This window comes from Nyctibius grandis, chromosome Z (assembly GCF_013368605.1).
Source record: "Nyctibius grandis isolate bNycGra1 chromosome Z, bNycGra1.pri, whole genome shotgun sequence".
Lineage (NCBI taxonomy): Eukaryota > Metazoa > Chordata > Aves > Nyctibiiformes > Nyctibiidae > Nyctibius > Nyctibius grandis.
The window spans coordinates 52,729,247-52,744,454 of record NC_090695.1 but is presented as its reverse complement, the minus strand read 5'-3'; positions in this window follow the sequence as shown (position 1 = coordinate 52,744,454).

Sequence of the window (15,208 nt, the reverse complement as noted above, 5' to 3'; positions counted from 1 at the left end):
GCAGGGCTCCATCACATGTAACGATTACCTGGGAAGACAAACACCATCACTCCGAGCATCCCCCCCTTCCTTCTTCTTCCCCCAGCTTTACCTGCTGAGCGTGACGCCATATGGTATGGAATAACCCTGTGGTCAGTTGGGTTCAGCTGTCCCAGCTGTGTCCCCTCCCAGCTTCTTGTGCACCCCCACCCTGCTCACCGGTGGTGTGGGGTGGGAAGCAGAAAAGGCCTTGACTCTGTGTAAGTACTGCTCAGCAGTAACTAAACATCTCTGCGTTATTAACACTGTTTTCATCACAAATCCAAAACACAGCCCCATACCAGCTACTATGAAGACATTTAACTCTATCCCAGCTTAAACCAGCACAATATGGAAACACCTACCTTTGCTCAGACCTCCTCCTCTCTGTCCAGCAGGGACTCAGGACACAGAGACATGCCAGTGCTTCCGCTGTCAAGAGGCCCATCAAGACGCATGAGATCTGCACGTTTCATGTGAACTCACTGGTTGTCCCTCAGTTTTGGTGAGCCACCTCCTGACTGGAGATTTTAGGTGAGCTCTACCTGGTATTCGTGCTTATACCATGATGCTCAGCAAAATCTGTAGGTTTCTGCGCATTTATTATTTACCTGTGATGTTCTTGTCATTACTGGCTGCAGTACTACTACCAGCTGGGTTTCATGAGGTCTTGCATGCCAGAAGGAAAAAGCTTGACTGGAAAAAGAACGCCCCACCTGTCAGACAAGCTCTGCTATGGTGCTGCACTATGGTAATCGTATTAGAAAACTGCATAGTCTAGACACTGTGTGTGGCAGGCACCTTTTTATAAAAAAGGCCTTTCTAAAGCACCCAGAAGGCAACCTGACAAGCTGCTAGAAATCATCCCCAAATATGAAAGCACATAATGGAAATGACTGAAGCTTTTGACCCTTGGACTACCTGAGGACTTGGAGTTCACCATCAGAAAACATTTACAGAGACATCAGCTGTGAACAGCTATGTGTAACGAGGCTCCTCATCTGTTTGTTATGAAACAGGCAGGGTAGCATCCTCTGGCAGTCAGTGCCATTTGTTTGCCTTCAGGAAGTGCCTGGCCTCGACCTTTTTTGCTCCATGGCAAAAGCGAGACTGATCAAAGAAGCCCTTAGAAAATCTCAAACAGGCATCTGTTCTGATTTTACCTCATCATTACAGTATGATCCACCTCTATATGAGGTAAATGCCCAGTTGATCTAATTTTAGGGTACCACATTGCAGATGCCTGTAAGCCACACAATATTATTGCACCAACCAGGTGGCAGAAGAAGACGGAAGAGGACAGATTTTTTTCTCTCCCCAAAGTCCAACTTTTCAATGTGATTGCTGTGGTTGTTTTTCAGCTTCCTCTGTAGAGGGAAGACTCTGAGCGAAATAATTACAGACCTCCTCTGACCACTCTGACCTCATAGAGCACAGAAAATACAACAGAGCATTCACTGACTTATCTGTATGAAGAGAAGCAAATGGGAATACATTCACAGAATCACAGAATGGTTAAGGGTTGGAAGGGACCTCTGGAGATCATCTAGTCTGATCCCCTGCCAAAGCAGGTTCCCTTAGAGCATGTTGCACAGGGTCACGTCCAGGCGGGTTTTGAATATGTCCAGAGAAGGAGACTCCACAACCTCCCTGGGCAGCCTGTTCCAGTGCTCTGTCACCCTCAAAGTAAAGAAGTTCCTCCTCATATTCAGATGGAACTTCCCATGTTTCAGCTTGTGCCCATTGCCCCTTGTCCTGTCACTGGGCACCACTGAGAAGAGTCTGGCCCCATCCTCTTGAGGTATTTGTAAGTGTTGACAAGATCCCCTCTCAGTCTTCTCTTCTCCAAGCTGAACAGACCCAGCTCTCTCAGCCTCTCCTTGTAGGAGAGATGCTCCAGTCCTCTAATCATCTTTGTAGCCCTCCGCTGGACTCTCTCCAGTAATTCCTTATCTTTCTTGAACTGAGGGGCCCAGAACTGGACACAGTACTCCAGATGTGGCCTCACCAGGGCCGTGTAGAGGGGCAGGATAACCTCACTCGACCTGCTGGCCACACTCTTCCTAATGCACCCCAGGATACCATTGGCCTTCCTGGCCACAAGGGCACATAACTGGCTCATGGTGAACTTGTTGTCCACCATTCAGGCAAACCCGTTTCTATTTCCCCCTCTATAGCAACTTGGAGAAAGATTTTTTCCTGCTCTGTATTTTTCTGCAGTTTGTGTTATCATTGCTAAATACATGGTGACCCCGTATTTACCTCAGTAAGTAGCTCTGCGAATTTTACATCTTCCCTGTAGGAATTTTATAGATCAAAACAGATTGTTCCAACTCCAGTGGATTTCTGTTACGTCAGAGGCCCATTGCATTCCTCCCTTGTGCTTGCAACCACTAATTTGGTTAACAAGAAATGCTCAGCCATAAAATAGCCTGAAGAATAACGTTTTGCTTATGCAAAAGGACTCGATGCACTGTTTTGTGTAAAATAACTTCCCAATCAATCAACAGCTTTAGTAAGACAAAAACCATAATTATCAGTTCCACTTATACCCTTCTGAAGAGAAAGTTTGTATATGGCTATGTAAAATTCCTCAAAATTAGCTGATAGCTCTTTGCACACCTTGTGTGACAGGGATGTATATGTACGTGCAGCTGTCCAACTATGCAGTGTGTGGGAGCCTTAGCGTCTGCACAGCCCCAAGGTTTACCACACCAGTTTGTGCTAGATATGCTCTATGCAAACAAGAAATACTGAACTCAGTGCAAGGGTGGCTGGGTGTAATTCCTGGACCTGACTTACTCAGAGGTTGTGTGGAGTGACCAAACAGGCTCTCTGGCTTTGACCTCTGGTGGACCTGTGTACTGAACAGTAGACACAGATGGTGTTTCCAAACTGGAATGTACAAGTGTGTTAGCTAGCAAGGTGTTAGTGGTGATCAGCAAATTTAGGAGCCCTACTTATGTCACCTAAGGAAAGTTCATACCTTTTGTCTGGTCCGCAGAGAAGAAAAATTCAGCATTTCTAAGCTGGTGTGTAGGGATAGGAGTTAACCCTTTTAGCACAGGTGGAGCCACAGTCTTTAAAACAATATGTTTTAGTTGATCCAAGTAGCTTCTCAGCTTCCCTAGACATCTTTCCATAATGGCCAAAAAGGGTGTGTTTTTCCATCCGCATTAGCTCTGTGAAGTTATGACAGAAGCAGTCCTAATCCTTATTAACAAGCTTGTTATGCAGCTATCTTCCTTGACACCAGGTTAGTTGACCTTAAAGGGCCTATATTTCCCCATATGCTTTACCTTGCATAGCTAAGCATATCTTAAATCAGAGTGCCTATACACATCTGAGTCTCCAGACAAGCACAGAAACTTATACCCACCAGCCCTCTATCCCAGCAGAGACAGGGCCTCTTCTCTAAAAGAAAAAGTATGTAAAGGATGTGGTTATGTGGTGATTGAAACATAATGTGCAATTATATAGCAGTTTTAGAGCTCTGTTGGACAAGGGTTCAATAATAAGGTCATGTTGACAAAAACATAGTTTTGCTGCCTTTCTGTCCTGGAAGGGCAGGAGTGGGGCTTGATAACAGGGCTTTCCTGGTCAAGAGCATTGCTGGGAATGAAGGCATCAGTGGCTTCGTGCCAGCATCCAGATTCTGATGGAAAAGCATGCAGTATTGCTGCGATTTGCAAAGCACCCGAGCTGAAAAGGAAGGGGAGATGCCCTAGCCACTAGCCCCTGCTGCGGTGGTCCTGGAATTCTGCCCTGGCAGCTGGCAGCCACGCACCCTGTTTGCCAAACCTGCACTGCGGCATGTGAAAACATGAAGAAGGCATTAGCCTCACAGACAGCTGCATGTGAAAAGACTTGCAGGCAAAGGGCTTTTGATGCAGAAGATTTTAAGTTGTCATTAATTACAGAGACATTTTTTCTGTCTCTGTTGTATCCAGAGCTCATATTACAAGACATAATTGCTTCTGAAGTGCATTTAGGCTGTAAAATTGTTACACTAAAAAGCAATGCGCTAATAAAATGCTTATTCTGCTACTCTGGATGTTAATGCCTTTTTGAAATAAGGAATTGCTCTGTTCTCTGTGCTCAGTGCAGATGTACATAATTTTTTTAGAAAAGGATTTAGTAACTGGTTCCCAAGGAGCTGTGATCATTTTCTGTTTTTTCCTGTGACCTTTCTATCATTCCACCAGTCGAGTCTTCTCTCAACAGTGTGACTATATTGTGTCCAAGCTGCACTGCAGGAAAAAGATAAGTAGTTGCTCTGGTTAATAAGAATGGAAATGCATGGGATTTTCTACTGACATAGAAGATTTGCTTTATCATCTTTTTCCAGGCAAAAAAAACTTCAGGAACGTGACTCACATTGCAGCCAAGAAGGAGTGTTTTATGGTCAGTAGCTCCCAGGAAAGTGACGACCCCACCATTTACAGTGTGGTCCATTGTGGAACAAAGGAGAAACATGAAATTGTTGCTCCCAGTTCCTTAAAACAGTGCAAATGTGGCATTAGGTCTCAGTTGAGCCCTCAGTGGTACTTGGGCCTCAAATCCAGCAATGCATAAAAATAAATGTCACTTAAGCTGGGAAAGTAAAGGAGAAGGAGAAGAAGGAGGACGAGGAGGAGGGGGAGAAGGAGGAGGAGGAGGAGGAGGAAGAGAAGGAGAGGAGAAGGAGAAGGAGAAGGAGAAGGAGAAGGAGAAGGAGAAGGAGAAGGAGAAGGAGAAGGAGAAGGAGAAGGAGAAGGAGAAGGAGGAGAAGGAGGAGAAGAAGGAGAAGAAGGAACTATTTGTGTAGCCACTGAGGAATGTTACCATGATATAATTAATCAGATGCATCTCTCTGCACTTTCAGCGGTAGAAGTATTTTAAAAGGAAATTAAAAATGCTGCAGAAGATATGGGGAGTAGGTAATGTGCTGCATATTTGATAAGAACAGGGAGTGTACTCAACCTAACCCCCCATCCAATCTTTTATTTTCCCTGAACAAGAACTAAAGCAGGCACTATTATTTTAATCATTTTTTTTGAACTCCTGTTAGCACTGAGTAGATATATATTTCTAAACACTGTGAAGTAACCATAAAATTGGCATCTCCTATGAGGAGTGATTTCAATGTGTAAGCACAGCCTCTTCTACCTCTCCTTCACGAACTGCTGCTCCATGCTAACCCCAGCCCTCCGACCCCCGCAGCATGCGTTGTGCACACCTTCCTTCTTATGCCAAAACACAGCACCCCATTGAGACATTAGCATAGACCAGGCCAGAAAAAGGATTTTTCTGGACAGGGTGATGATTAGCCCCAGCTGAACTGCCTAGGTTTGGAGGGTGCTGGCCATGTCTTTGGCCCTTGCAGTCCTGTGCAGACCATTCCACGCCATTACCCCCAGTGTGCCCAGTGAGTGCTCAGCATCCCCCAGCTCCTGCCCCCATTGCAGTGTCCTTTCCAGTTTTAGGGGTTGGTGTTTTCTTGTGCCAAATACGTTGGAGCTCCCATAGTGCTTACCATGCTGCTATTTACTTGTCATCCACTCCAGCTCAGTCCTAAGTGGAGAACATGCGCACAGGTAGAATTTCATGAGCAACTGACGTGAAGCTCCCACAGAAACCACAGGTAATTTCTGGGATACATTGTAGAGTCTGCTCAGTGAGGAAACCAGTGCTAAATATAACAAGAAATTGCTGCTTAATGAGTAAGGCTTCATTTGGCAGAAAGGATTCCTCCACCGACTTCACTGGCATAAATACTCAAGGTGTAGGAAGCCTTGTAATGGAGAGGGTGAGGATGGTGGGGCAGCAGGGTGAGGTTGTGGGGGGCGATCTGGAAGTAAACAGCCTTAATTTAGTATCAAGCAGATCCTTCAATATTTTCAGAACCTGAACAAGATCATGTATTTTCACAGAAGGACAGGAAAATGCCTAAGCCTGAGGCAGTCTTTTCAATGTGGCAAATGCAGCAGAATAAAATGTGTTTATTGCAAATGATTGCTATAGAAAATAAATGCATTACTATAGGAATAAAATGATATTACAAGTAATTCCTGTGGGAAGACTCATACAGAGTAATTGATTATGAATGGCATGATTTACTGAAGGAAAATAAAATAAAGATGAAGACATTTCCAGGAGATCTTGTGTGAGAAAGACTATCTTCTTACATTTGGAAAATAAATGCTAAAAATGCTAAAGGCGAGATGAAACCAGTACTGCTGGTATTCACGATACAGTTGGCTAATGGCTTGGGAAATCTCAATTCTTGAAGGTTAAAGTGGAACTGGGGGTCAAATTTTCCCTTCAGTGGGGAAGTCTGTGCAGGGAAAGTGAAGTTACGACTTTGCACTGCGCTGCAGTGCCCTATGTCCTCGCGGACATCGATGTCCTCCCTTGCTCTCTCTGGAAGTTTGCTCTGTTTGCCTTCAGTTGGTATGCGATGCAAATTGGCAGTGCTCACTCTTGGTCTGTGTGTAGTTGCAGGCTGAAATACCAGCATACATGCCTGAAAAACAGGAAACCTAATTGCTGGAACATTGCAATTAATATAATAGGGTGACTGAGAGTGCAACTAGTAAACAACTAGATAATGGGCCAATGAGGAGGGTGTCGGGAGTCCATTAAAGGACTATCTGAGGCCGCCACAAGACACCTGTGGTATTTTATGACAAAGACATCCAAATATAGTACTCGAAGATGTATGGCATGAACTGAACACACGGTGATGATAATGATGAGTGCTGGAGTACATGCTTGGCATAAGGATAAAATAATTACCCAGTTAAAAACACGTGCTAAATGCATGATAGGCGGTAACAACCAAAAGGCATGATGCAAAGCGTAAGATATTGACTAAACATAAGTCTTGGGGAGGTGGTGATGTGGACTGCCTCCATGGCTCTCACCTCATTTATCAATACCTGGGTGCCACAGAGAGCTTGGACACCGCTGGCCATTGGTGCCCAGTGCATGAGTAGCTGGCTCCCAGCATCTCCGGTAGGCATTCATGAGCCCAAACTAAAAAAAATTTTTAAAATGCACCTATGAGTGCCCCCCCCAGAAGGCGCCTGGGGAGAGGAGGGAACCACTGTCCTGCCACTGAGCTGACACAATTAGTCACTGCCGCAACAGCTCATCTCTGCCGGTGCGTGTGAGAGGGAGAAAAGAGGAAAGCTTGAGAGGAGGCAGAGGAGGAGTGGATTGGGAAAACACATGAAGGCAGAGCTGTACACAGCCAGACAGCATTAATCCCAGCGGGGTTTATGCTTCTTCCCCCTCCCGCACACCCAGAAACTTCAGAAAACTCAGATTGACTAAGTAAATGCACATGCACAACAAAGAGTTATTTATGAAGGCGCAGTGGGAGGGAGTTTTTGCAAGGACGTGAGTGCTGTTGTCAGAGCAAGAGCCGCTGGGGAACATCCCTGTCATGTCCATGGGGGATGCAGCCTGCCTGTGGGTTTTTTGCCAAAAACACAGGCCTGGGGTGCCATAAAGTGGGAGGGCATTTTCTGCCAGGGAAGTAGCTTTCTCTTTTTGAGAGATAAATGAAGGTTGATTGATCAATCATATAGCTTGATTAACTTTAAAGCTGTCCAGGCGAAGAGGCTTGCCCCAGACCGTAGCAGACACACCACTGGCCTTGGGGACTGAGGGTCCAAATTCTAGCTCTGAGCATGTTAGGCTATCACTTTCTTTCTTCCTGAAGATGCTCCTCACTGTGCAGATGATTCAGTACCTGCTGGATGGCATCATGGCAGGCTGGGTAGATGGATGGCTCAGCATGTTCACCTGAGGCACAAGCATTGAGTTCAAACCTGCACCCCAATTAACAGGTACCGACACAGAGTGAAACTGCCCTGCTCCAGAGGATGAGAGTGAAGCTCAGGTCCCTCACCCCGCAGCTGGGGTAGAGGAAGGCTCTGCTCTGTGATCTGGAGAATGGATTGAGAGCAGCCCTGAGGAGAAGGACTTGGGGGTGATGGTTGATGAGAAGCTTAACATGAGCTGGCAGTGTGTGCTTGCAGCCCATAAGGCCAACCATATCCTGGGCTGCATCAAAAGCAGCGTGGCCAACAGGTAGAGGGAGGTGATTCTGCCCCTCTGCTCTGCTCTCATGAGACCCCACCTGGACTACTGCGTCCAGCTCTGGGGCCCCCAACATAAGAAGGACATGTAGCTGTTGGATCGAGTCCAGAGGAGGGCCACAAAGATGATGAGAGGGCTGGAGCACCTCTCCTATGAAGACAGGCTGAGAGAGTTGGGGTTGTTCAGACCGAAGAAAGCTCCAGGGAGACTTTCTAGCAGCCTTCCAGTACCTGAAGGGGGCCTACAGGAAAGCTGGAAAGGGGCCTTTTACAAGGGCATGTAGTGACAGGATGAGGGGGAATGGTTTTAAACTGAAAGAGGGTAGATTTAGATTAGATATTAGGAAGGAATTCTTTACTGTGAGGGTGGTGAGACACTGGCACAGGTTGGCCGGAGAAGCTGTGGATGCTCCCTCCCTGGCAGTGTTTAAGGCCAGATTGGATGGGCCTTTGAGCAACCTGATCTAGTGGAAATGTGTCCCTCCAATGTCATGGGGGTCGGAACTAGATGATCTTTAAGGTCTCTTCCAACCCAAACCATTCTATGATGCTATGATCCCTCTGCACCTTTCCTTCCCTTTTCCCTGATAAGCTTTAACATTTCAATGGTCCATCCTCCTGCAGAGCGGGAAGATGACCAGAAAGCTGGAAGAAATGCACAGAATGTGAACAGCACCTATTTTAGAGGATTTATGTTCCAGTAGGGAAAACTTAGATAAGATAGAAAAGTCCCAGTAAATTGCATTTCAAAAAAGGAAGAGAAACTCCTTAAAATGCTTTTCAGGATCAGTAAAATTAAGTAAGAAGAAAGAATTTGAGGAGCAGTGCTTAACTTTAAAACACAATACATCATTATATTTAGTCTGTCACCGGCCTTTCTCACTGAAGGGTTAAAACACCTTTCATGAGAGGAAGAAGGTTAACATAATTTATATTAGAAATTATGATTATTATGGCAGAGAATTCAGGGCAAGTATTTTTATTCATGCCCACGTTCTGGCAATGACAATTTACTTTTCTAATGCCTGTGGGACCCCGCTGAAGAGCTGTAAATGATATTATCAGCCGTGCCTCAGCAAATCGGTACTGCACATACACAAGTGGCATGCTGTCAGGGCAGCAGCACAAAGAGAGCTCGAGCAGGATAGCAGGAGGAGCCACTTTACATCCTACAGCCTTGTGCATTGCTTTTCCACCTGCAAGGTGGTTGTCAGCGTGCTAAAGCCAGTGGGTTACATCAGGGATGAATTTAGCTGTTATCTGCTTAACTTTTCAGTAGCCGTGTTGTTGCTACCACTGTATTGCCACTTGAAGACATTAATGGCATATGGGATGTACTGAACACACAAATCCTTCAATTACTCACCAAATGCTGTGAAACTTGTAGGTGGCTCAGTACTCAAGCAAACAGCAGTTGCAGCTCCCAGTTACTAGCAGAATGCCATGTACAAGCCCACAGTGTACTTGAGAAATTAGTAGATAATTAGCTTGGATCGTGAGAGTTGAAACATTTCAGATTTTTCTATAGGTCTATAGCTAACAGATCTGAATGTGTAAGGGCTAGTTCTGAGCATGTTTATAATACCAGGTCTTCAGCTCTTTAAGGCAGAGCCCATCTCTTACGATGCGTGTAGATAGGTCCCAACCAAAGCAAGCTCCTGATACATATGGGCTCCCAAAAGTCTAGATATTGTAACGGACATAAATTAATTCATAAAACACAAGGTTGCCTTGTCAGAGGAGGCTTTGTATAGAAATGTTAGCATCTGAATAAATAGTATGTTGTATTGATTAAGAAATGTGTAAGTGGAAGAGTTCAAATTGACAACTCACCTTTGGTAGGATATACGAAGAAGAATATAGTGTATGATAGAGCCCATGTCAAAGAATTATTTAGCAAGTCCTGAGAGGAAAAGAGATCATATGAGCTACTCTGAAAGTGTCACAGGAAAGCAAGGTGAATATCCTACAATATAGGTTATGACAGCTGGGACTATTTTATTTCAGATCTACTTAAATTGGCTCAAGATAGCTTTGCCTCAGACTGAACTAGAAAAATAAATTGGGAAGGAGCTGCTTCCCCAGCTCTGAAGAGGGTGGGGAAAGCCAGGTGGCTTGGGATGTGCAGCAGGTATTTTGGGAATTATGGATTAAAAGAAGACAGAATTCTTGCTACTGTGTCATATTGCAGGGACAGTTGCCATAGCACCATTTGCTGCTAAGAATAGATTTCTATAGCCCAGCAGCAGGTCAAAATATTTATAAGAGTTATTTTTTTCCAGGCCAATTCAAACAAAATGCAGGATAATGTACACAACTGCTGAAAAGTGCAAGACGTAACTCACACATCCCAGCCCCAAACTAGAATGAGGTGGGGTAATTTGGACACAGGCATTCTGTGTTTGACATGAGCTTCCATGAAAATCAAAGTAGTCTGTGGCACTTGGTCTGTCTCACCTGAACCTTGTATCAGGAGGCAAAGAAACAGAGCTTGGATTGTGAGGCATCCCATTTTAAAGCAGAAGATTTTGTAAAACGGGGACGGCTGAGACAGAACAAGGATCTGAAATTATTTTTCCTCTCACCCACCCGTTTTTCCTTCGTAGGGAACCTGGCAGCTCTCTGCACTCCCTGTGGTGCAGAGAAGAGATTTCTGAGTCTGAAGCAGGACTCTGTCCTCCCTGCAGTTGTCTCCAAAACATGGCTGGCAATCCATCTGCCCCAGTCAGAAGCAGGCCAAAGGCACCGTGACACAGCTGCCCCTTTCAGGCACAGAAATAACCTGCCCCATAGCAGAGGTTTGGAGCCAGTAGCTGGAAGTAGGTTGCCTAATTGAGCTTGTTTTGTGCACTGGTGCAGCATGGGAACTGTTCTTGCTCCCCCAGCAATTATCAGGTAGAGTTAGAGAGATGTTGAGCATCACAAAATAATTCCCAACACTATGGTGAAACAGAATCTGATCAGGGAAACATGCTGCTAATATTTGACCCTCTGCAATGCAATGGATCTATGTTCACTGCCTTGCCAACATGCACAAGCATCTCTCCTAACATGGAGCAGAGTTGAAAGGTGGAATTCAGATATTCTTCAGGAAGAAATCTAAAAGGTGATGATAGTTTCCATAAAAATGACCTCTTTTTGTAACTTAGGATACTTCTGACATAAGACAGTATCCATTTATGAGAATCATAGTGTCATCCCTCATCACACGTTTGATTAAATCCAAGAGACTTGCTGCAGAGACAGGCAAGCTGTGGACAGAGGATGCTGCTTCCTTTTTAGCAATTCTGGGGCATTATTGGGCTTTATGGAAATATCAAAGAATGGGAGAAAAGGGTGAACAAGAAGGAAAAGGCAACCACAAGAGTTTGTTATCTTTAGAGGATATCAATTAAGCACACTGACTCTCTGGAAAAATTATAATAGACTCTGCCTCTGAGCACTACTACAGAACAAGTAGCTTGTTCTGTGCAGGGTATCTGCTAATTGCTTATCTACCACTCTCATCAGAAGATCATCATTTTGAAATTTGGGTGTATAAAATAAATGAGATGGACAGGGGCTTAATACAGACAAAATCATCCAGGCAGTCCTTAAAAGTCACCAATGCACTAATAGCTTCCTCTTATTCTTTTCTAAACCTGCCTCAGGTTTAATAGCCGGCTCAGCTTTAAACCGTGACACATGCTTGAGCTACACACAGAGCTTCCCACAGCATTAGTGTGATGAAACCTTTTTTACTTCCTCACTGTGACATTCACAAGAAGACAATTGCTGACTCTACGTATTTGTTCCATGAACATCTATATGCTGCCTTCTTTTTCTATTTCACCCACACTTTTCTATACCAGTTCATCTTTGATTCAATTAAATCTCATCACTTTAGAGGTGGATATAAGCTGGACTGCAGTGCGAGCCATCTATGTACATAATTTCCCATAAGGGCATGCAAGAGAAACCAAAGTGGGATAAGGACACATCCTTAAGTGTCTGTATGGAGTGTCTGTATGGGCTTATTGGAGAGAACAGTTATCAGCCTGCTTTCCTCTCAGGAGGAAACCAGAATATTCTATTGTCAAAACACACAGCATGCCTTCCTCTTAACCACAGCCTGACTTACCAGTCCAACAAATACATGGCTCTGCTTGTGCTGACCTGTAGCTAGGATGATTTTGATAGCACAGCTCAAAAATAGAAGCCAGTCCATACAGTCAATGTGGGGATTTCTTATTATTTGGAATGCCCCATAACAAGTTCATCTTTGCAGTCGTGTAGGAGGAGTGTGAAGAAACATGGATCCTCTCAGCATATGAAGCTCTTTGCGACTGTGCACCCAGTATGAAGGTTTAGAAAGCTGGGAGCAAGCGTACAGGAAGTGGGTAGGAGTAGAAAACTAAAAAAAAAAAAAAAAAAAAAGAGTAGAAATAGGATAAACGCAGTCAGGCCACTTCTCCCACCGTGTTGTATCTGGGCCAAAACCACTGCATTCTGTAGAGCACGCGCTTGTAGGAGGGAGGGCTGCAGGCGGAGAGCAGGGGCCTGCTCACTGGAAACAGGCACACAACTCCTAAGAGAAAAATCACTGCCTCAGCTCTGTTTGAGACAGCGTTGAGAACCTGGAAAGCCACCTCAGCTGCTGTTACTCTGGGCTGTTTGCAGTACGTCCCGCGTACAGGTGTGCTAGGTGTCACAGGAGTACAGCATGCTGCACCATGCTGCAAGGCTTTGGAGCAGAGGCAGACAGCATCCCCTTACTGAGCTGGTAAATCTGAATTACAGATTGATACGAAACCTGCAGCCATTCTGCACTAACATACCTTTTAAGTGATTGCCCTGTCTTTCTAAGGGACATGAGACTTGCTCTGTCACCTGGGAACACTCCTGCTTGTGGTGCTGTGGTGGGGTGGCAGGTATGGGGGCCCCAGCCCCAGCCCTTCTGACAGCAACATCCAGGCAGAGAGGTGGAGAGCCTTCCCTGCATCCTGTCAGTTGGTGGGTTTACCTGTGGGCTTTTTGTTTCCCAGCTGGTAGCTCTACTCAAGATTGGAGGTAAGTTGTTTCTATATGACTAGGGTACTGTGAAAACTAATGTGAAAACTAATGCTTACGTTGCGGGAAATGTAGTAGTGATGCTACAAATTATCAATATATATATTCTGAGTCATTGCCTCTATAGAAATGACAGGATTTGGGTCATAGTAAGACAGAGAAACCTCTTTATCCCCTGATATCTGATATCAGCTGAGTGTATGCACTTCCAGATTAAGGAGACAACACACCTCATTTCCCTGTAACCAGCTGTTTTACCCCTTACTGGGGTGCCATGCTCCCTACCTCATCAATCTTTGCTATTGACTCCTCAACCGGTTTTATTTTTCTGCCACTTCTGCTGTTTCTTGTTTCTGCTTCCACCTTTCCTCCCTACCCCCCTACCCCCTTCACTTTCAAGCTCTTTCTCCACTGCTTAGAAATGGGCAAAGTTAACAGCTCCATCCCTGCCACTTGTCACTGTTGCTTTTCCCAATCACCTGTCCCAGTTTCTGTGCACACCTCACGTTGAACTAGTGGTGAGAGGAGACAATAAGCTCAGAGGCAGCAGTGGGGAAGCAATTGAATTTGCAGCCATTGCCTTGGGAGAACAGACCTGGGTGATGCATGATCTCAACACAGGTCGCTGCTGGCAATCAGAGGAGAGAAAAGCACCTATTGTTTTCCTTTCATGCTCTAGGCTTTCCCAGTGATATTTTTGCTCACTCTTTTTTCTGCATCAAATTACGCAGGTCACAGGAAGTCTCCTCGAATAAGAGATTATTGAGAAAATAACTGTTTACACAAATCAGCTGCAGGCTTAAAGATGTTACACACTGGAAGAAGCCAGCTGCATCTTCTTATCATATCCTGTTGGTTAAATTATGTTAAGAGGCTGGGACAGTGAGTCCACTGAAATCCTCATTGTTTTCTGTTTTAGCAGCACTGGAATGTACCCATTGGACAGAAGACTTGTCCTGCAGTTTTATAAAAGCAGCATTATTATTTACAAAACAACACTCAGAGCAACAAGCAAACATGTCCCACGTGAAGAGCTGATGGTGCTATTTTTCTATACTAGCCAAAAAGAGAAAACATTAATGGCAAATGATTTTTGCATGGTCTATGTAAGGCAATTAAAAATAAAAATAATCCCAAAAGTCAAGTCTCTGAAAGAGCACCTTGTGCATTTCCTTTTTGAAGGACTCTCCACAAACTACTTGTGTTTTCGAAATCTCGGACTGTGACCCACTGGAAATGTGAAAGCAAAGCACCAGGAAAATAAAAGTTTTATAGGCAGAAGCAACACTTACCATCTCTGGGTGGCATACATTTGGATCTGGTGATGAAGTAAAACTGCTTCGTCAATTCTCAGCAAAGACAGACAGGGAAATTCAAACAACCTGCAAATTTGGGAAGTCATTTCAGCCTGCCTTAACAGAAGTGTCAGGACAGACACTTCTTAAACAGAGAAATTTCATTTTAAAATGCAGTGTTTCCACATTTTTACTCAGACAGAAGTTTTGATTATTTTCTCTCAGATTCGGCTGACCTATCTTCCACATAAATGCCTGAGGTCCTCCTGGAGAAAGAGGGTTAGGGCAGCTGCCCAAACAACAGGAGCCCGCCTTAGTAGAAGCCAAGCCAGACGGGTGGGCAGGAGCTTGCCATCCAGGTCAAACTCAGTCTGGGTTAGCAAGCGTACGTCTCAGATCACAGAAAGTGATGTTGGTTTTGCTACCTTGCAAAAGGCACAGGAGGCCGGCCAGAGCGTGCTACTAAAACTGCCAAGGTTGGCTTTTCAAGTCAAAAGTGTACATCCTAAATTTTTTATTCTATGGGGAAAAAAAGAAAAAGTCACACTTGGGGAAAGACAAGAAAGCACAGATGTGTGTTTCAGTTTGGTTTCAGCCTCTTCTCCCACCATAACACATGACTGAGTGGCACAAGAGCTATCACCCTGGATCAGGATAAGTACCTGCTTTTAACATTGAGAGACCTAAATACAAGGTTTTAGGGTTTTTCACTGAAAAAAAAAATAAAGGCATAATACAACTAGACAAAAAAGCATGGAC